General features: G+C 47.3%; 1 protein-coding gene across 1 annotated transcript in view; it reads left to right on the plus strand.

Annotated features, from left to right (window-relative positions):
- Positions 1–2,848: 2,848 nt before the first annotated feature.
- The window catches only part of RANGRF (RAN guanine nucleotide release factor), a 75,418-nt gene continuing 54,520 nt past the window's right edge, over positions 2,849–23,746 (plus strand). The window contains exon 1 of the mRNA XM_078669103.1: positions 2,849–3,526. The gene's annotated coding sequence lies outside the window, so the exon portion shown is untranslated. The remainder of the gene's footprint in view (positions 3,527–23,746) is intronic.

Consider the following 23,746-nt stretch of genomic DNA (forward strand, 5'->3'; position numbering starts at 1 on the left):
AGAACACTGGCACTGCTTCCTCCAGGTGAGAGCACAGAAGACTTCCCTGCCTGCGAAACTACGGTGTCCCAGGGTATGTGGTCCCCTGGACACCATCACTGAGCTGGACCCAGGGGCGTGGGGTCCCCAGTCTCATACCGCACACCCCCTCCCTTTTAATGAAATGCACGCCCTGGCAGGCCCGTAACCAAAAGTTTATTTTTAGGAGGCATGGTCCTCAGCTATGATCACACATTAAAACTGTGCTCTGTAGGTACATTTTTTCCCAAATGCTGGTTGCCCTACTAAATATTGACTCTCAGAATATCGCGGTACAAGAATATTGAGAACAGAATGTTGAAAGGTAAGTGCATTTATAGGAAATATGGATTTACTATTCCTAACTCCACATCTACATACCTTAAGTATTTATATATACTGTGTAGGTACATAGATGTGTAGTAAGGTATAGAAAATCTATACTTACCTGTCAATATTTTCATTACAATATTCAGTCTTCAATATTCTGTGGCATCGATATCCTGGTTTTAATATTCTGGTGCACACCATGTGATTCTGCGTGTAGGAATGCGTGGATTTTTTTTTAAAGGTACATATTAAATCACACTCCAACTTTAAATCCTATCGATTAGATGGGATTTAAAGTAGAAGGGTGTAAAGTCGGACTTGCAACTGTGTATTTTATAAACTGTTCAAGCTTTGGGAATGCAAAATTTATCAAGTTATTTTAAAAAAAAAAAGCTTACCTCTTACCGTAGGTGATGGATATCCTGCCTCCACACTCAAAATATTTTTGCTGGAGGATGTCCTACCTGAAAAATTCTTCTTCAGGAAATCATCATATCTGGAATGCCCGAAATGCTAAACCTTGCCTCATGTAAATTTAGGAAACTTCATCTGCTTCGTAAAGTGTGGAGTTTCCCAATTCCAACCAACTTTGGAAGTTCTAATTTAACTCACCACTAATTTAAAATAACTTTATGGAGAGCTTGAACCATTTCCATCAAGAACATTTTGGGAAATTATTGGCAAACAGTGTGTTTTAAACTTTTTGCGGCTGCAGCAATGGTGAAAACTAGATGCCCTGATTATGGTTTCCGCAATATTTGGAGGATTACCGATCCTCAGCATGTTGACCCTTGCAGGGTTGTCTAGATATTAAACCATTTTTGAAAGATAAATATTTTATTTTAGCATCCCTCTGTGACATGGCCGACTATATTGGATCAATTAAGATTCACAGTACAGCTGGTTGGGGTATTTGCTGCCCTCAGCCCTCTGTTGCAAGCAGACTGACCTAAAGAAATACCTGGCTCCTACACACAAAATATAAGTCACTGGAGCAGCAGTTATCTCATTAGGCGAAATTTCACAGCTGGCCAGTGTAGGCTGTAGCAATGTCAATCAAATGTAACTTGTGCCTGACTTATGATGACTCTGCCCCAGCATAATAGGCTAAGGAAAGCACTATGCTATATAGAAATCCGAGATTTCACGATTGGACATTACTTCTGAATGGCTGGTAAGTTTAGGTAGTGACGACCACTTATGCATCCTGGATAGGAAAGGTCATGAAAGTTGCTGGCTTAAGAACAGTATGACTCAATGCTCTTTATAGCTGTGCAATCTTTTCCACAGCAAATTACTTTTTGATATACAATACACAAAAGGTGTTGGGCTTGGCCTTTCTGCATGGCCATTCTCAAACTTTTTGCCTTCACCTTTATTTATTTATTTATTTGCTGGTTTGTATAGCGCTTGATTCCAGACCCGGACTGGCCGTTGCAGGCACCGGGCAATCCCCCGGTCGGCCGCGAGGGTGGGGGCCGGTTTTGGACCCCAGGGGGCCGGTTTTGTTACAGGGTCGTTTTTGCAGCAACAGCATAGCTGCAAAAACGGCACTGTAACAAAATCGGCCGAAAACCGGCCCTAGCAAAGAGCACAGTCGCACCCCCCAACCCCCGGGGGGAGGGGGGCCGGCCGAGCACTTTGCCAGGGCCGGTTTCGGTTCCCAGTCCGGCCCTGCTTGAATCAACTCCAGCTGGAGTATCTCTGCGCTTGTGGAGCCAGTGGTAACGAAGGTTATGAGTAAATTAATCTAAATCTCATTTCTGAACAGAGCAGTTTTCAGAAGTTTGCGGAATGTAAGATGTTCTTTACATTGTCTCAGAGGCAAAGGAAGTCTGTTCCATAGGGTGGGTCCAGAGATAGATAGAGCTTTACACCCGTGTCTGGTCTTCTTGGCACGGGGGACCACCAAAAGAAGATTGTTACTGGACCTGAGAGATCGGGTTGGAATATAGGGAACAAATTTTCTTTCAAGGTAGACGGGTCCTTGTCCATTTAGACATTTATGGATCAGACAGCATACTTTAAAGTTGGCTCTTTGTCGGATTGAGAGCCAGTGCAGCTGCTCAAGGAGGGGGTTGGAGGGAGTTCTCGGGGGGACATTCTCTTGTCTTCTGAACCTGTTTATGCTGGCTTGTAGGACTCTGTTCAGTTTACCACTGCTAACCATTACTGAAGTGCGCTTGCTCCCTCCTTTAAACATGGTGAAATTGGCAAACACTCAGTTGGTACATTTAATTTATTTGTAAGTCCGTAATAAAGCTATACTACATGTACCCAGGGCTTGTACATTAAATACTGCTAGTGGTCCGGCAGCACTGATTGTGCCTTCCACTTAAGTATCCTTCGAAACATGCCTCAGGCTGGCCATTGCAGCCGGTTTGTGCAGTTGATCCATTATGATCTGGCAGGATACGCTACCTCTGACGTCATGAGGGGGAGGAGCTGTTACCTACCACACATGAACATCACAAAAGCTCTGCCTGGGCACACGCACAAAGGATTTGACGCTATTCATTTTGACCCCAGACAAGCTGGGGGCAGGAAGGCAGGACATTCCAAACACCTCTGGGTGTGGAAACCTCCAGAACCATCTCCTTCTTCAAAGCTGTATAAATAATGGACCCTGTGACCCAACTCTTCAGTCGACCTCTGGATGACTCAGAAAGAAGGACTGCCACTCTGCTGCCTCACTGCCTGCTGCGCTGCTGCCCTCCTGCTCTGCTGCCTGAGAAAAACGAGTAGACCTACATCTTGATCCCAAGACCACCAGAGTGACTCTAAGGGCTAGTTGGCTGGTCTCCTGATCAGAGCCTCAGGGGCAGAAAAGGCTCAGCCCCTTGATTCTATTTGTTGCGGGTCTTGGCCCCCAAGAGTTGCCACCCCAGTCCTGGATCATTGGAAGCAGAACCGACACAGCGCAATGCATCTCTTTGCAGACACATCAGCACCACCGCAGCGCGGAGCATCCCCGGTGCCGGACTCAACATCGCAATCCGCAGTCTCCTCTGAACCGCCGGTGCGTGATACACCCTCGATGCAGGCCTTCGAATTGCAAGCACCTCGTCGACAACAATGCAGGACTCCGTATTGTAGCTCAGCAGTTCCCTCAGATCTGCTGCTGTGCAACACATCCTCGACGCTGGATTTCGCAATGCTCTGCAAACCAGAATTTAAGGTATATTGTTTAGCGGACCTAACAGGGTCTCTCTATCTAGCCCGCACTCCATCGTGGTCAACCTGAACTTTTAACTTTGTGCCTGTCCAGCGCGACCAGATCACCACAGTTCCACTTTTTGCTCTTAGGCACTGCTTTTATCTAAATCTTTAAAATTGCATAGCTGTGGTTCTACTGATTGGATTTTTGCTGTTTTTGTGTCAAACAATTTACAAAAGTTTACTCTATTTTTCTAAAATGGTGTGGGATTTTCCATGTGTTATGTTTTCACTTTTTTACTGTTTGAAGTAATACAGAAAGACTTTACACCTTGCCTCCAAGTTAAGCCTGGCTGCTTTGTGCCATGCTACCAGAGGGTTGTGCCCAGGTTAATTTGGGGTTTGATGCATGAGTAGGGTCTCATCTTCCCTCACAAGACAGGTAAAATGTCAGGCTATGTCTTCTGACAAATGGTGTGGAGATGTTGTCTACTTTTCTTTCTTTGACTGAAGCTACCGCCATATAGGGTAGTGCTTGGTTGGAAGGATGTTGTCTTTGTTTTGTGATCCTATGTGGGAAGTGCTTCCATGTTGTGCGTCCATATTTATCTTTGGCCCACCAATTGACGGAGGCAGCTGGCACAGTATTTAAATACTGCGCCAGCTGCCTCCGTCAATTGGGGGGCCAAAGATAAATATGGACAAAGATAAATATGGCCTGCCCCCGTGACTATGGACTTGTGCCCCAGAAGATGGGGTACCTGGGGGCTGGAAATGGCCTGGAAAGGGGGGCTGCATGCCCCTTCCACTTTTTACATGAATTGGTCCCAGGGGATGTGGCCTCCATGGACTTAAAAATGGCCCAGGTGGGGGCCTCACACCCCCTGCCCTTTCTAAAATATATTGCCACCCTCTGCCCCCAGGACCTGGCCCACCATCGGGGGATCTTTTTTGTAAAGTCTGTGCTTTTTGTCTTACCGATGATCCTCCTCCTGAGGGACCATCCACCAGTCTCCCTGACCCACCTGGTTTTTATTAGGCCTCGGCTAGACAGAGCCTGAGCTGTCTCTTCGAGATATGTTGTTTATTGTTAGAGGGCTGTATTCTGCCCAGAGACTTACCATTTGTTTGCTTCAATGTGCTCTCCTTCCCTTCGTACTCGATTGTCCATGGCATGCATGCGTCATGGCTGTTCTTGTGTTTGGCCCTCCCTTGGAGCATGGACCAAGTACTTGTATCTATCCACTGCTCCCATTTTTTTTTTTTATTCATGTTTAAGCACTCCAATGAGTGCTCATGTTTTTTGTCGCTCCTTTCCCCTCCCACTGGCCCTCCATTCGTGTGGATTCTTTTCTTCTTACACCCGCCCCATCCCTGTTGTTTCTTTTCCCTCTCACCCCCTACCCTGTCAGCTTTTTCTTTAAACCCCCCCACCTCACTCGTGTTTGGCTTTTCCCTGTCCATCTACTCCCGGCCCCTTCTGCACTGTCTATGGCCGTGCCCAGCAGGCCCAGTGAGGAACTCCGCACTTATGTTTTTGCAATTCTCTTTAGCACCAACTCAACCTGAAGGTATCAAAGCGCTTTACATGAGCAATAGTTCCATTACACAAGGACGCATTCGTTTTAGGTCTCGGCTAGACAGTGAGTGCTGTCTTTTCGCCCTCCCATTTCGTGTTGCTTATCCTACCCCTCCTGCCACATAAAAAGCGTTATAAAAGGGGGTGGTGATAGACAGAGCATCTGAACCAATCAAGCACTCACACCCAGTCAACAGATCTGGGTTTAATCCATCACCGTTCTTTAGCCCACTCTGCCACCCCAGTTCAGACATGGCCATATGCAAATCAGTCTGACCCTGTGCCTCATGGGAATAGTCCAGCCCGAACTGCCAAGCCATGCCTTCCCTGGACCGGAAACAAGCTTCCGAGGACCGGTTTCTGGCATTCCAGCCGTCTTCAGCCATCGCCAGCGTTGGTCATAGCGCTTTTTTCCGTGACTTTCAGCTATGCCGAACAGCAGATGTGTTGCTATACACAACATGGCTAAAAGACATTCTCATTAACAACATTAACAACAACAGTGGCACTTGCATTGCCGAGACCTTTTGACTTTGCCAGTGCCTGTTTTGATCAAGGGACTGTGGCAGCACCATGACACCCCCTTATAATCTTCTATTTTGTGAGGGGCCACTGCTGTAAGAGAGAGCCAGGCTGGGGGCCAACAGTGGGGCCCATTCTGCAAAGTGCCACCAGACCAGCTCAGACCAGTACAGCTTGGAAAGGCATCCTGCCCAGTGCCAGAGGGGCTGCAATCGCAGAGGGTGACCTGCATGCAAATGTAAACCTTGTGTTTAAAACATGAGCAAACAAGAGAGCTGCTTGAAGTGGCGGCAAGAGCCCTCCAAGGCTCAGTCTCCAGCCCTTGACTAATCCAAGCTCATTCAGACCACAGACTGCATTTCAGATTTAGAATCAACACTTGCCATGTACAAGAAAGACAGCCAGGGCTGGGGGGAGCAGGGCTGGGGAGAGGAGGGGACAGCAGGGCTGGGGAGAGCAGGGCTGGGGAGAGCAGGGCTGGGGAGAGGAGGGGACAGCAGGGCTGGGGAGAGCATGAGAAGCAGGGCTAGGGACAGCGGGGCTGGGGAGAGCAGGGCTGGAGAGAGCAGGGCTGGGGAGAGCATGGCAGGGGGGAGCAAGGCTGGGGACAGCATGGCTGGGGGAAGCAGGGCTGGGGAGAACATGGCAGGGGGAGCAGGGCTCGGGCTAGCATGGCTGGGGGAGCATGGCTGGGGAGAGGAGGGGGAGCAGGGCTAGGGAAAGGAGGGGAAAGCAGCACTGGGGAGAAGAGGGTAGAGCAGGGCAGGGGAGAAGAGGGGAGAGCTGGGGCGAGCAGGGCTGGGGAGAGCAGGGCGGGGGAGAGCAGGGTTATGAGAGCAGGGCTGGGGAGAGCAGGGTTGGGGAGAGGAGGGGACAGCAGGGCTGGGGAGAGCAGGGCTGGGGAGAGGAGGAGAGAGCAGGGCTGGGGAGAGCATGAGAAGCAGGGCTAGGGACAGCGGGGCTGGGAAGAGCAGGGCTAGGGAGAGCATGGCAGGGGGGCAAGGCTGGGGAGAGCATGGCTGGGGGAAGCAGGGCTGGGGAGAACATGACAGGGGGAGAAGGGCTGGGGAGAGCATGGCTGGGGGAGCAGGTCTGGGGAGAGGAGGGGAGAGCAGCGCTGGGGAGAGGAGAGGAGAGCAGCGCTGGGGAGAAGAGGGGAGAGCAGGGCTGGGGAGAAGAGGGGAGAGCAGGGCTGGGGAGAAGAGGGGAGAGCAGGGCTGGGGAGAGGAGGGGAGAACAGAGCTGGGGAGAGGAGAGGAGAGCAGCGCTGGGGAGAAGAGGGGAGAGCAGGGCTGGGGAGAAGAGGGGAGAGCAGGGCTGGGGAGAAGAGGGGAGAGCAGGGCTGGGGAGAGGAGGGGAGAACAGAGCTGGGGAGAGGAGAGGAGAGCAGCGCTGGGGAGAAGAGGGGAGAGCAGGGCTGGGGAGAAGAGGGGAGAGCAGAGCTGGGGAGAGGAGAGGAGAGCAGCGCTGGGGAGAAGAGGGGAGAGCAGGGCTGGGGAGAGGAGGGGAGAACAGAGCTGGGGAGAGGAGAGGAGAGCAGCGCTGGGGAGAAGAGGGGAGAGCAGGGCTGGGGAGAGGAGGGGAGAACAGAGCTGGGGAGAGGAGAGGAGAGCAGCGCTGGGGAGAAGAGGGGAGAGCAGGGCTGGGGAGAAGAGGGGAGAGCAGAGCTGGGGAGAGGAGAGGAGAGCAGCGCTGGGGAGAAGAGGGGAGAGCAGGGCTGGGGAGAAGAGGGGAGAGCAGGGCTGGGGAGAGGAGGGGAGAACAGAGCTGGGGAGAGCAGGGCTGGGGAGAAGAAGGGAGAGCAGGGCTGGAGAGAGCAGGGCGGGGGAGAGCAGGGTTATGAGAGCAGGGCTGAGGAGAGCAGGGGAGAGCAGGGTTGGGGAGAGCAGGGCTGGGGGGTCAAGACTGGGGAGAGCAGGGCTGGGGAGAGGAGGAGATCAAGCAGGGCTGGGGAGAGGAGGAGAGAGCAGGGATTGGGAGAGCAGGGCTAAGGAGAGCAGAGCTGGGGAGAGGAGGAGAGAGCAGGGCTGGGGAGAGCAAAGCTGATGGGGGAGCAGGGCTGGTGAGAGTAGGGCTGGTGAGAGTGGGGCTTGGGAGAGAAGGGCTGGGGAGAGCAGGCCGATGAGAGCTGGCTGGGGAGAGCAGTGCTGGTGAGAGAAGGGCTGGGGAGAGGAGTAAAGAGCAGGGCTGGGGAGAGCAGGGATGGGGAGAGGAGAGAGCAGGGAAGGGGAGAGGAGGAGAGAACAGGACTGGGGAGAGCAGCGCTGGGGAGTGGAGGAGAGAGCAGGGCTTGGGAGAGCAGGGCTTGGGAGAGCAGGGCTTGGGAGAGCAGGGCTGGGGAGGAGCAGGGCTGTGGAGAGAAGGGCTGGGTTGAGCAGGGCTAGTGAGAGCATGGCTGGTGAGAGCATGGCTGGTGAGAGCAGGGATGGGAAGAGCAAGGTTGGGGAGAGCAGGGCTGGTGAGAACAGGACTGGGAAGAGCAGGGCTTGGGAGAAGCAGGACTGGTGAGAGCAGGGCTGGGGAGAGCAGGGTTGGGGAGAGGAGGAGAGAACAGGACTGGGGAGAGCAGCGCTGGGGAGTGGAGGAGAGAGCAGGGCTTGGGAGAGAAGGGCTGATGGGGGAGCAGGGCTGGGAAGAGCAGGGCTGGTGAGAGAAGGGCTGGTGAGAGTAGGGCTTGGGAGAGCAGGGCTGGGGAGGAGCAGGGCTGTGGAGAGAAGGGCTGGGTTGAGCAGGGCTAGTGAGAGCATGGCTGGTGAGAGCATGGCTGGTGAGAGCAGGGATGGTGAGAGCAGGGATGGGAAGAGCAAGGTTTGGGAGAGCAGGGCTGGTGAGAACAGGACTGGGAAGAGCAGGCTTGGGAGAAGCAGGACTGGTGAGAGCAGGGCTGGGGAGAGCAGGGTTGGGGAGAGGAGGAGAGAACAGGACTGGGGAGAGCAGCGCTGGGGAGTGGAGGAGAGAGCAGGGCTTGGGAGAGAAGGGCTGATGGGGGAGCAGGGCTGGGAAGAGCAGGGCTGGTGAGAGAAGGGCTGGTGAGAGTAGGGCTTGGGAGAGCAGGGATGGGGAGGAGCAGGGCTGTGGAGAGAAGGGCTGGGTTGAGCAGGGCTAGTGAGAGCATGGCTGGTGAGAGCATGGCTGGTGAGAGCATGGCTGGTGAGAGCATGGCTGGTGAGAGCATGGCTGGTGAGAGCATGGCTGGTGAGAGCATGGCTGGTGAGAGCATGGCTGGTGAGAGCATGGCTGGTGAGAGCAGGGATGGGAAGAGCAAGGTTTGGGAGAGCAGGGCTGGTGAGAACAGGACTGGGAAGAGCAGGCTTGGGAGAAGCAGGACTGGTGAGAGCAGGGCTGGGGAGAGCAGGGTTGGGGAGAAGCAGGGTTGGGGAGAAGCAGGCTGATGAGAGCAGGGCTGATGAGAGCAGGGCTGGTGAGAGCAGGGCTGGTGAGAGCAGGGCTGGTGAAGGAAGTAATCCGAATCGGGCCACTCGGGTTACTCGCGACCACCGCTCTGCCATCCAAGAAATGAAGAGTCGGGTAGACAGTAGAGGACACAATCAAAGTAATTTATCAGTAATGCGCTGCAGCGGAGCCCAGTCTGACCAGCCTCATGAGATAGCTGCAGAGGGACTGACTTCAGAACACTTCGTAAAACATAATATGCATCTTCCAACATCCCAAAGTGCAGCCCAGGTTGTAATTTTCCAGCTTGGGTACTGGTCAACAAAGGAGGTACTGAAGGATGAGCTACCACCTGCAGAATGGACACATTTTATCACACTCCCAAGGCCATTTTGTTAGAGCTCAGCACTCTATAATGTAGGAGCAGGGCTACGACGAAGGAAAGGCATTTAAACACAGTAAGCTATTCATTAGTACATTAGGATCCAACCTTGAAAATGATAAGAAGTAACTGGAAGCAGCTTTTGCTGAGGCAGATAGTTAATGAAGCAGAAACCTATTTTTTATCACAATACAAAACGGCGCCGCAAATGCTAACTTAACTCGCACAATGCTATAAGGAGTTGGCTAGGCGCATTTGCAGTCCAACAGACCCTCCTTTTAGCATTTACTAACAATTTTATCTATTCTAGCATAGTAAGGAAATCATTAATGCAGGGCAATACACATACAGGCTGAAATTCAAAAATACCCTCATCGATGGCCATTAAATCATGAACAGCTTGTACGATCATAGCTGAGGGCTTAGTCTCATGCCCTGGGGCTCTTTGTGCTGGTGTTAACTTGCTAAGACAATATGTACAAAAACAACAAGTGATGGACTGAATGTGGATCAATGTCACACACTCCCCCAGTCAAAAGATCTAGGCCCAAATCCATCGTTTTTTTGCACTCCACACCACCCTGGGTCAGATAATGGCTTTATGCAAATCAGCTCTGACCCTGTTGCCCCATGGGAACAGTCCAGTCCGAACTACAACAGCCATATCTTTCCCAGACCGGAATCAAGCATCCGAGGACCGGACCGGTTTCGAGGTAACACCTCTCTTCAGCCCGGCTAGCTTGACTCCAAGTGGTGTGGAGTGCCTGGGACCCACGTCTGGGCATCCCCAGCGCACTTAGGGCGGCAATTGCAAAAAACAACAAGTGATGGACTGAATGTGGATCAATGTCACACACTCCCCCAGTCAAAAGATCTGGGCCCAAAATCCATCGTTTTTTTGCACTCCACACCACCCTGGGTCAGATAGTGGCTTTATTTCAGCTCTGACCCTGTTGCCCCATGGGAACAGTCCAGTCCGAACTACAACAGCCATATCTTTCCCAGACCGGAATCAAGCATCCGAGGACCGGACCGGTTTCGAGGTAACACCTCTCTTCAGCCCGGCTAGCTTGACATTGTTGTGTTTGCAAGACAATATGTACAGCAGGCAGGAAGACAATGGATGCACAGCCAGCAAGTGAAAATTACACCCACAATGGCTGCTAGGAAAAGGAGTATTTTCCAACTCCAGCAGGCTATCAAACCCCAGAACAGGACAAGGTGCCATTCTCTTGGTGAATATCAGATGCAAGTTGGTGTAACTTCTGTATTTCTGCATAGACATTCAGAGCATGTTCCGGTATGTATACACAGCAACTACTACGAATGACGCAACAGGCCCCACCCCGATCAGCAAGGATGTCGTCTAAAACCATCCGGTTCTGAAGAGCAACAAGCCCGTAGCCTGAAGCTCAGCTGCGACGTTGGTCAGTATTCCTGCCGTGGTGTTAATAGCTCCCTCTACAACTCTTGTGAGTCTGCGAATGTTAAGGCTATTAGACATGGGACCCCAGAAGGGCAGAATACCCTTCATAGCATCAGTAAACTGCTGCAGAGTAGTGTCTGTCTGATCTATGTCTTCCATGTTGATAACCCTTATAACTCTGGACAAGTACAAGCTCCTACGGTGCAATCAATGGTCTCTGTGATAACTGGATGGTGCTAGTTATACTAGGGTTATGAAGAAAGAGACATAGCATATGCCAGACCACCCCCTGGGAAGCCATACATAAGCCTGAGTCCCACAAACAAAATAAACATTATGGGGTGGAAGTAAAGGTGGAATATAGGTCGTGCTCAAATCATAAGTATAGTTACAAATACTCTTTCCCACTTTAACACTCCAGAAACCTTGCACACAGAAAATAGCTGTTGTGTTAACTGTTGATACAGGCACTGCTTCGTCCTGTGTAATATTGCGCATGTGAAAGGACCTAAAGTATTCAGTGACATTAAAGTCTTGGAAGTCCATCAGTTTCATTTTGGAGCCACGTTACATTATTTTTGACTTCATACATGTTCATACAGGCATCTAGATGCAAAGTATCAGGGGCCTCCTGTTCTCCCGGAGTAAACCCCTGATGTACACTAATTCATTTTAAAACAGTCTAGTAATTATCATACTTCATATTCATTGCATCAGTATGGTAATGAATATAGACCATGGTAAACAGTTGAAGCCAGGCCTTACAGCTTCCTAAATAAGAGAAGGGTAGGGACATAACTCCAAACGCAGCTATTAAGAAAATCAGAACAATTGTTATAAAAACTGTCTTTGTTTTTCGTAGACCGACCAGGGCCATTTTGCTCAAAACGAGGTGCCAAATGGGTAAAAAAAATGATGTAGATCAAACTACCAGAGGAAAGGCCGTACAATGGAGCCAACAATGATAAAACAGAGGAAAAGAGGCACAAAGTCCAGCGTCCATGCGAGCCTCGCTGGTGGACTCCTATTGTTCATCTATGGGGGTGCTATTGAGCACTTCCCGGTGGAGCTGCCCGATCGCAGCCCTTTCTGAAGAAATCCACTTCGCTCAGGATAGGGCACCCTCCCTCCTGGGAAGACAACCCTAACTTATCCTGTCCAATTTCTCAGACAATGCACCAATCTCCCTTTCACTGATCTATCGTTGGTACCGCAGACATGGTACATACATCCTATTCTTCATCCATGAAATCCATCCCTACTACTTTGACTTTTCCTTTGGTGCACTGTCCCTCCGCTGGGATGCAAATTGTACCTAGCAACAGCAGGTCGGTCCTGTCAGGACTCAGTCTTCCCTCCAACTCTTCATCTCCAAGTAGGCCGCACACCAAAATTCTAATACATCATTCACTCTCAGTATTTCAGATCCCATCTAATAGATATAGGGAATGGCATATGCAGGATACTACTGTACCTACAGTGTCCGAGGCCACAAAGCTCCAGACCATTCCAACTTTGTTACACAGATTCACTGTAAACATGTTATTGGCCCTACATGTGGCAATAGAGAGCATAGAGTTATAAAGGAATCCTGCATTGCCATTAGAGTCTACCTTCATTTTTAGGAAGAATTGAGTGCCATCCACCTATTCCAGGCAGGAGACAATTAGTCAGAGTGTCAGAGACTAGCCAGGTCGGAAAGAAGAGAGAAAGACTAACTAATAGATTGGCCCATAGAACGCACCAGAATGTATAGAATGAGATATGGGCAGGGTTGGAATCGGTAGTAGATGAGTGTAAATAACCTGAGTCAAGAAACCAATGAGGAATGCCCTTTCAGTCACCCAGATATGGTGGGTACTTTCCAGTTATTTTAAGTGGAGGCAGCTTGAAACAGTCAGTGCTTTGCAACTTGTTCCTGCACATTTGTTGGTTTTCCTCTCTCTTCTTATGTTTCTATTCTTTTAGGGCTTTGACTTGGCAAGTTCCATTAAAGTGGGTTATTCCACCCTGCCATACGCACTCCTCCCTCCTTTGCTCCTGAACTCGGGGTGGGGATCCAAGTACTGTCCAGGTTTTTCAACGCCCTGCTATCTGGAGCTTGGGGTACCCTATCCATCGTTTGCGACCACTTATCTGTGATTGCTCTAATCGACATATACATAAGTATTCTCTTTTTCCTCAAAGATTTCACCTTTCTACTGTGAGCTGTTCCATTGATAACCTTTTATGAATTGCCTTCTTACCTGAGTCCAGTACAAGTGGTGCCACAGGTGTGTTTTTTCTTTTTTCTCTCTTAAACCTCTTACCCCCTTCTCCCTTGTTGAGGGAAGTCTCTATTTAAATGTTCATCTACCTGCAATCAGAGGGAGGATATTGGTGGAATATCACCAGAACTTGTCGCAAGTTTTTCCCCTTGGCCAAGTCCTAGAATGCCAACCCAAAAGGTCTCATGAGTTTGGCAAATGGGGATGCATAGACAATAGTGTATGGCTGAGTGTTCAGGCCCGGTGGAACCCTAAACTTCATAGTCCAAAAGTCACATCTAGAAGAAGAGGTCCTGCCAGTTTCCAACTTTCAAGAAAGGATTTAGTAGAATCCTGGTGGCTCCACTGATGAGGTAGGCCGCTATCGCTATCTAGCATGAATCACTAAAACACACGCAGGGGCCTGGCTTAAGTGGGGCTGTTTGGGGTGTTACACCCCACTAAAAAATATATTCTATTGTAAATAGTTGGGCGCTAGTTATTTCAGTCGGTTATGATGAAGTGTCTGTCGGATTTCACCTGGGAGTTTTACATGCCCGCACTGACAAAAACATACCCACACTCTTTCTCGTCTCTGTTTTGAAGCTCTTAAAAATGTTGATTAGTTGGAAAAATTTCTTGTTTTAAGTGGCCCTAAAAATCCACCCTCCTCTTTCTTTTCACTGCCCCTTAAGCCCCTGTTATGTTGTGTTTTTAATATGATGTGTTTTAACAAAATATCCCAGTGTGATTGTTGCGAAATCTGAAGTTCACCCCCCAATCTCATTGACCAAGCTACACCCCCGCACACATGCAGTCAGTTGCTGTTTTTCCAGAAGTGGCCCGAGTGGTCACTCCAGGCTTTAGTTATACCATCCGGCCATGCCCAGCCCTCGGCTGCAACAGTGCAACAAAATATTGTAGAGGCCGGGTGGCACTCTACATCCCATCTAACTTTTACTTGGAATGAAAACACATTGTACCTACACCTTATACACATAGTCTCGGAGCAACTGGCTCGGTGCTGGGTTAGGGCAAAGACGATACCTCTTTCTCCGAGCTCCTTCGTCGTGCTCTCCAGACTGGGGTGTAGCCAAAGAGCGCGACACCCCTGTGGTACTTGGGTGCTATTGACCACTGTGGAGAACAGCAGTTCTGGGGCCATTGGCCACCTCTGTGTCAGTCACCCTCTCTTCTTGGTCTGCTGGGTTGTAGCTCTGCTGCTCGTGTAAGAGTGGTATTCGCTTGAACCAGGACACATTCACGGACACAGTGGTTTGCCCACGCTGCACAGTGACCATAGCTCCTTGGATGTCATTGACTTTCCTGACCACCTTCTCAAACAGTGTACAGGACTTCCAACCAGGGTGGCGATCCTGCATGACCACTTGATAATTGACAGATAGTGCAGGGGCGGCAGCGTGCCAGGCCTGACTTGCTCTGTTGGGGGTGTTCATTTCGGGCTGACCAACGCATCAGCAAACCCATGGGTACACAGTTTGTGGTGCTATGTGAAATATGTCGATATGCTCTCAGGAACCACTGAAGGCAGCACTCTGGGTCTTCACACTGCTCCACTCCTATGTGAAGTGCTCAGTGCTTAAAACGATCCATTCTCCTTTTACCCGGGGCCATTGCGGTGTCACATTTTGGTTTCATATGCGTAGTGATCTCAAGTACTGCTGGAAGCCTTGCCCCTGGAATGGAGGTCCTTTTTTAATTTTCATTTAATCAGGGACCCAAACATTGCAAAGATATTTTCCAGGATAGGTTTTACTTTTAAAAAAGTAGTGGACTGCACCAGCTCCATCACCGGGTACTTTGTGCAACTTTCCAGTAGCACTGCTGTGAGTCCCCTATTAGTGAAACCTCCGAGGTCCATGCTGATTTAGGACCAGGGTCTCATGCAAGGTTCTTCGTTTATTATGGGGGTCGGACAAGAATGACTACCCTGCACCTTCTCGTCTACTATGGCGTCCATCCCTGGGATCCACACCTTGTTTCGCAATTGTGACTTTGTTTTCACCATGTCTTGTTGGCCTTGGTGTGCTAACTCCCCTACCAATAGCCCTGCCTGCTGGTATCGGGGCATTACAATGCTCCTCCCCCTAGATAACGTGCAGAGTGATACCTGGCTGGTGCAGAATGAGACTCTTTAAGATCACCAACCCGCAGCCGTGAATCAGCTGTGCTCAGATCTCCTCAGTTTGGTCAATATTTACGCACATGCTTGCCAGTTTCCTGAGGCATGTGTAAAAGACGTCGACAGTCTCATTCTCAGCTTGTCTGATCTTCCGCAGTTTGAGCCACTCATAGTCTGGGTTTAGCTGGGGGTCAAAGTACCTGTCTGGGACCGCCATGGTAGCATCAAAAGTCTGCATTGGCACCTGTGTTGCGCAGGTTTTTGAACAGTTCATACAACTCAGCCCCTCTAAAATGAAGCACCAGCTCAGATGCCACACCACAAGCTCTTCGCCACACTCTCCGGAGCACAGCTGGCACAGAAAGGGCCGGCGACAAGGCCTTGCACACGGCACTGGCCCAGGACGGATGATCCTCGTCGCCAAATGTGGAGTCTTCGTGGCTCCACTGATGAGGTAGGCTGCTATCCCTATTTCGGTTTGATCCCCAGTCAAGGCTGCTGGTTAGCCCAGCACCATGTGATTCTGGGCAATAGCTCACTTAATCTTCATGACGGCCCCCAGTGCCAGGACACCTCTCCGGAGGTTGCTGTGCGCTTTACAAATGCTGGAATTTCATTTCATTTCATTTCACTCCAGCATTTATTAATGCCCTTGGGCCACGTCCGGCCCTCGGGCTGCAACAATGCAACAAAATATTGTAGAGGCTTGGTGGCAATCAACAGATTTAATCCACACCAGTACTGCTAGACGTGTGGACCTACGTTGTTATATGTGTGCATTTAATTTCTTTTATCGACAGTGTTTGGGATAAATACCACTGAAATAAAACAAAAAATGCTTAAAAAAGAGGTACATTTTAAAAATAAGCAACATAAATCCACATTTTAACTACTTTTCTCTGTGGAGATATGGATGTTCTTCAGTAATGGCAAAAGAAACAGTTGGGGTTGATTCTACTTTCCTTTGTCCTTTTCCACACACAGCCTTTGTGCAGAGTGATACTCCTCACAGCAGGGTAGCTTCCAGCCTGGAGAACCCACAACAAAGAGGTGTGAGCTTTATGCACATGGCTATCAACAGTCACGCTTAACAGTGACCAGGAAAGAGACAAAAGACCTGCCACAACTGAAGCACCTTCACACTTTGAACAACACAGACTGCAGACCAACCAGCAACCCCTCTGAGCAAAATCACCTAATTGAAATTCTAAATAGAACCCTGTCCCCTCTTTCCTCACTTCAGACTCTAAGTTGTCATATTATACTATTTCATAACTACTTTCCTTCCTCTACATGTCCATATTACGTACTATCTCAAAAAAAATTATTTTCTTTCTTCTCTGATTCTTATAGTTATTTAATTATTTACTTAAGTATTTATTCACACATATATATATATATATAGTATATGTTTCCTACACCTAGTACTTACTACCTATGTATATTCTTGCTTATAATGTATTTATTTCTCTACTATGAATTATTACATGTTAAATGCTACTATTATTGCTGTTCTTGTGATGCATTTTTGCAAAAATACTAATAAAAAATTATGAAACAGAATCCACCTTCAGGAATGCCAGCAATACACTTCCACTCTCTTGGAACAGATCAGGGGCTTCCAAAATGCAAAGCACAGGCCTCTATTACTCCGGTTCACTTGTACACACAACATATGTACCACACAGGCCACACAAGCGCATGCATATCACTCACTTGGAATGATAGTGCCAGACTCTGTGCTAGGGCATCGAAGCAGAGTTTTGCACGCGTGGGCTAGTAGGCCTCCACTCCAATGACAAGGATATAAAGGTCTTATAACAACCACTGATTCACAAAACACGGTATGCTATCACCACCTCTCTAGATGCTAAAGGGATGGTAGCCATGTGTCAGTCAAATGAGGGCACGCTTGGTGCACCCCTCCAGTTCACAGGACAGGTCCAGGACTTCATTCTGGCATATGAGAATTTTAACTGGGATTTGAGCTCTTGTGTTTGAGGCTCATTTATGGGCTTTTGAGGCTCAATGCAAACTGCTGCAGTGAACTGCAGTGATTTATCACACTTTTTAAGAAAGGTTTGTGGAGGGAAATGTTGGCATTTGATTTGGCAATGTCCCAAAATATGGGCCATATGTACAACCGTTTGCGAATCTGTAAACAGTCCCAAACTGAGTACCGAGCGTAAAAAGACCAGTTTCTTATGTACAACAGGCATTCTCATTTATTTTGTATTTGTGATGTTTTTTTCAACAAATCATTATTTTTGCAACTCAAAAGGGCCAGTAGCATTTAACAAATCTGTAATAGCGATTCGCTGTACTTATATTAAACTCATTTGCAAATTGTGATTAGTCGCACAATGACTGTTCTGCACGTGCAATGTACCACCAACTTGGGACAGGTAGTAAATATGAGCTAACTATAAAAACAGCCCGGACTCCATCTACAGCTTCAACAATGGTGGCTTATACGCGAAGGCAAGAATAATGCATCTACTGGTGGGTTTGCAGAGGAGGAGGAGGAGACAGGAGAGGATTTTTAGGAGAGGATTTTTAGAATAAGAATAACTCTTTTCCAACAAACTGAAGAAGAAATGTATGCAACGTACGGTCTAAGTAGTGCTGTAATATTGGACTTCAAAGCTGTTTTAGAGCCACATCCTGATAATAATACTCTGGAAAGTAATTCAGTCCCCAACCTTGCGCAGGTTTTGTGTTCCTTGCACCTATTAGCCTCTTATAGCTACTAAGATGTTATAGCTGCAGCTGGTGGAGTTTCACCTAGTGCACTATCTCAAAATGTTCGTTTATTCCTGGATGCAATGTTAATGTGAATAAATCATCATTAGGACTTTCACAGTCGAGTTGGGAGAAGCAAAATCAAAACATTTCAACTCCCCCTGTGGTGTTCCCCAGGGATCCCCATCAAGTCCCACTCTTTTTAATGTGTATGTAGCTCCTTTAGCAGAAATGATTAGGCATTGTGGATTCCTACCAGTCTCATATGCTGACGACACCCAAATAGTGGTTTCAATCGCAAACAACACCACAGAGACGGCAGATAAATTAAAAAATTGTATGATGCAAGTCAGCCATTGGATGCAAAGTAACTGCTTAAAACTGAATGGAGACAAAAGCAAGGTCATGCTACTAGGAACAAACAGTGAAACCTGGTCTCCGGAATGGTGGCCAGTTAGTCTAGGCAACTGCCCATCCAAAGTCAACAAAGTGAAAAATCTGGGTATGATACTTGACAATAGACTAAAGTTTGACGCTCAGACTAACAAATTAACTTCCACCATATGGTATATCCTGAAAATGATAAGGAAGCTCCTGCCATTTATTCCCTTTGATTCCCGTAAAACGGTGGTAACGGCGTTGGCCCTGTCAAGGCTAGACTACAGGAATGCTTTGTACGCTGGGATGCAAGCCCAGCACTTTGCTAAACTACAACGCCTGCAAAATGCAGCAACAAGGCTGGTACTGGACATCCCCAGGTTGATGAGATCATCAAGTTACATTTGAGATTCATCATGGCTCGCGCCTTGTGAAGCGTCACTTCCTTGAGCAAGGATATCTGTTTGAAAATGGAGTAACAATTTTTTTTATATTAAGATAACTATGATTTCAAAGCTTTTGGTTTGTTGGCACAAATAACAATTTTGGACAATACCTAATGGCTATTTTTGTAAACTTCCTCTACTATAACACACTATGAAAGTACACTAAATTTGCATGTTAACCTACTATACTGAATACATTCACAATTTAGAGACACAAGAACATTAAAGGTTGTCTAAAGGTATAAGCGCCAGATGTAGGACCATTTACTTTTGCGAGTCGTAAATTGCACTGAATTGCGACTCGTAAAAGTGAATGTACAACAGTGTCTCAGACATTGTTTGCGATTCCCAATTGGGTCGCAAATTGCATGCCTCATTAACATTCATGAGGTAAGCGCAATTTGCGACCCCGTTGGGAATGGCTAGCACTCCCAGGAATGGTGGGCTGCTGGGGTCAGCAGGCTACCATGTCTTGGGGCTGCTTTTTAAATTAAGCATTTTTTTTAATGCAGCCCGTTTTCCTTTAAGGAAATCGAGCTGCATTTAAAAAAGAAAAATGAAACTTTTCAGTTTCATTTTTTAAGGGCAAGCACTGCCTGCACTTAAAAAATATGTTCTCACACACTCACAAAGGGGAAGGGGTCCCCTAGGGACCCCTTACTGTTTGAGAGTGGTTTACCACCTACTTCAAGTAGGTGGTAAACTGAGTGTTTTATGGCCGCAAAAGCGGTTGCAAAACAATAGTACATGGCAGTGAGTCTCGCTATTAGGAAGGGACACCCCTCGCACAATAGCATTTGTACATGCCATTACCATTTTTTGCGGTCACAAACAAGCCGATCTCCTATTTGCGAGCGCAAAGAAAAGGGTCACACATCTGGCCCCTAAGTGTTTTAAGAAAGCCTTTAAAGATTATTTGGATAGCAGTGCATTAGTACACTTACCTTGAGAGGTTCCAGAATGTCAAATGTATCAATTGAACTAAATCCACAAACAGGTTTAGGCTCCAGAGTACTTTGCACCAATTCTTCTATTGCAGTTGGTGGGGGGACAGTGGGGTGACAAACTCCAGTTGATCTTGCCTCACTTAAGTCCTTGATCTGAATACCATCGGTTTTGTATTTCTTTTCTGGATCGCTTTGCCACTCCAACAGAGTTGATTTTTCCTGCATTGCTTTCCAAAATATTTTCTTTTGTGATTCAGGCACTGTAAGAGATGATTTGCCAAACAGTTCGTCCTGGTGTCCAGCACAGTCCTCTGTCAAAATGTCAAGTTCTTTTTCAGAAAATTTAAATATTATTTTTCTGGCCCCAGCCTCCTTCTCAGTGCTCTGCTCTTTATAGATATTATTTTATTTTTGAATGGTGGATGGCAAATAAACAGGAGGATTTGAGTTGGATACTGAACTCAATCAGGGTCGGACACTGTAGCGGGCACCAGGCATTTTCCCAGTGGGCTGCCAGGGTTGGGGGCTGGTGTTTGGCCCCTGGGGGGCGATTTTGTTACAGAACCGTTTTTGCAGCATAGCTGCAATATCGGCTGCTGTAACGAAATCGGCCAAACCCGGCCCTTTGCAAACAGCTCGACTGCACCCCTAACCCCCGGGGGGGTGGCCGAGCACTTTGCCAGGGCCGTTTTTTGGTTCCCAGTACGGCCCTGATCTCAATCTCCAACATGAATACTCTCCAGTTTCCAAATGAGCAACATTCCCTGTTAGTGATGTTTTTAGTGAATGCCAAAAGGTACGTTTGGTATTTCCAAACTGATTCGCAAGTTAGAGGATCACAAAATGTGATTACCTAAATAGCGTACCGAATAAATAATGACTCGGAAAAAAACATACGAGTTTTATTGTACATTTGGAAATCACTATTTGTATTCTTCGTACATCTGGCCCTCGGCGTATATATATAGCCATGTCTGAACTGGGGTGGCAGAGTGGGCTAAAGAACGGTGATGGATCAAACCCAGATCTTTTGACTGGGTGTGAGTGTTTGATTGGTTCAGATGCTCCGTCCATCACCACCCTCTTTTGTACCGCTTTGGCCGCCATAAGTGTGGCAGAGTATGCTCAGGCGTGAGTCCCTTGCTCACTTTGCCACTGGATTCAAGCAAGCCGGGCTGAAGACGGCTGTAATGCCAGAAACTGGTCCTCGGTAGCTTGTTTCCGGTCCAGGTAAGGCATGGTTTGGCAGTTCGGGCTGGACTGTTCCCATGAGGCACAGGGTCAGACTGATTTGCATATAGCCATGTCTGAACTGGGGTGGCAGAGTGGGCTAAAGAACGGTGATGGATCAAACCCAGATCTTTTGACTGGGTGTGAGTGTTTGATTGGTTCAGATGCTCCGTCCATCACCACCCTCTTTTGTACCGCCTCGGCGTATAAAGGCTGAAGGCTGAAGGACTGGTTCCTCAATCAACAAATGTGACTCTAACCACCCAATATATTTAGCAATCAATCAATTAAAATATAATAGCAAATACATATATAATGATAAATTTAATCTAATAAAACCATAAAAAAGTTACCCATGTAAAATATATATTCCAATAAAATCTACAGGGAATCCTATAAATATATCTGCACTCCTACTAATTCTCAACAAACACTGCAATGGCTGCCCTCGTGAATCTTCGAATAGCACATGCTATGTCTAAAAAGCGCATATCAGTTAAAAACACTGCAGCGTGCCCTCGAGACATATTTCCATCTTTCAGGAATATTGGGCGTAACCACTGTCTCCGCTGTTTGATTTTTAGGCAATTCAACAAAATATGCAACATATCACATTTGGTATTCAACCCACAAGAGCAATTCCCTCCTGTACCAATCATTTTTACTTTTACCATATCACTTATCATGTATATATTTATCATACTGATTAGTGTTCTCTTTACACAAAACTGTATAATACAAAGGTAAGGCGCTTTATTGTTGTGTAAATGTGGTGTCACCTCTGGTCACCTTTGGTTATAAATGTGCTCATGTTTACATTTGCAGAATGAAAAGTACATATTATTTTTCAACTCAGCATCCAGGGCAAGTAGTGCTATTTAAAACCACTGGCTTAAAGAATGTTAATAACAAACCAATATAATATCTAAAATATTTGGAAAATTGCTACAGAGTGGCATTCAACAGATTACTCGTTGGAATCTATTTTGTATGGCAGTTTTCATTAAAAAAACTGGAGCAAGAGTGAAATGAGGGGATGTGGCAAGCTCTTAGCTTCAGGTTCTTCTCATACTTTGAATTGTGACATGCAACTATGGGCCACATCGACAAAGACAAATTGCAAAATTATAGGGTTTGCGATTGCAAAACGGCTTATACCTATACAACTCAATTTTTCAAGTCGGAAAAGCTTGCAAAATAGGTTAAGCGAATGATACCGAATCTCAATTAAGAAAGGGCCTAAAAGGGCGTCCTCTTCTAATTGTGATTCGGTTTGGCATGAATCAATGATTTGTGACCTCAGTTGTGGTCACCAACCATTCATCAGTTACAAACACCTAAAGGGAGGAGGTCATTGATTTGCAAAGGGGAAGATGTCCAAAGCGTTGCGATGGAAATAGAATCATCAAGCCATTCTTAAATCGACCAAATTATCATTCCGAGCTGGCTGCTGAGCATGCAAGGCAGCCATCTTGTAATGGTTTTTCTTATATTTTATAAAATACCATTACAAGATGGCAACAGAGCATGTACACAGGTGCACAGTGGCCATCTTATTGTTTTTCATAAAGCTGAAAGTAATCAGTCCAAGATTGCCACCGAGCATGCGTGCGCATGCACGGCTGCCATCTTGTTATGGGTTTTCTAATGGCACCTATGCCACTTTTTCCACCTTGTTAATCATCATAGCAAGGTGGTGGCCATGAATACCTACAGACCCTTATAGGCAAAAACATCAAAGGCTGTTGTCTTGGCTTTGCCAATGCTTGTTTTACTTCTTGCGCTACGACTTTACACGGATATTGGAGTGAAAGTCATGAGTGTCAATATGATTGTTCAATCAAAAGAATCCCAACTGTATATTTCTATTTTTAAACATATATGCAGACAGGAAACACATTGCTTCCTGCCTATATTTAGTATGAAAATCAGTAAAACCTGAGAACCTTGCATGTATGGAGTTAGTACTGTGTACTTGAGCATTCAATTTCCACGGAACCATCTGAGGGTTCCAAAACGACTTAGTTGTTACTAAATATCTGCTCACTCCAAAGAAATAGTGTAGCTGTCCCTTTAAAAGTGTGACGGTACTGTAGGGCGGTGCTAGTGTTGTCTACCCTAAGTATTGTAATGCTGCTGAGACTGCTGGTATTACCTAAAGGGTCCTTCCAGCAAATTTTATCACAATGCCGTACATGACAAAATTTGCAAAGCAGAAAGAGGGAAATCAAAAATTTATAATTGGCGGGATATTGTTCACCTATGGACTTCTATTGAAGTGGGGACGATTTCGTGCAGAAGAAGACTAAATTGAATCCGTTTTTGGCTTTCAAAATGGGGAGTCGACCGCCTCGCTCGGTCTGTTGGCGTGTATTGAAGACATTTCAAAACCCAAGCAGACGTCATCAAACAAAGTAACACTCTAGAATGCCTATTGTTGGTGATTGTAAAAGATGCAGGACTGGGGAAAAAGACTTTTTATTCTCTAGGCTGGATGGCCCCTTTAAGATAGACCTGCCCCACTAAAACCATGTGTGGAAGCGCCCGTACTGACGTAGCATGGTGCGATGTGCTCCTAAAGTTAATTGATACCTGTGCATCCTGTCAACAGCCTATCACCACAAACCATCACACTGCCCACACCTCCTTTTTAACTTTCTATCATGTTCCCTTCTAGTTATCTTTATACCACCAGGAATGGAAGGTATTTGATCATCAGGAGACCTCAGCAGTCATTTGGTCCCAGTGTTTACTGATGGTTAGAAAGTGTTGCCTAATGATGGTAATGTCTAACTTGAGTGTCTCTGA

Source organism: Lissotriton helveticus, chromosome 12 (assembly GCF_964261635.1).
Source record: "Lissotriton helveticus chromosome 12, aLisHel1.1, whole genome shotgun sequence".
Taxonomy (NCBI): domain Eukaryota; kingdom Metazoa; phylum Chordata; class Amphibia; order Caudata; family Salamandridae; genus Lissotriton; species Lissotriton helveticus.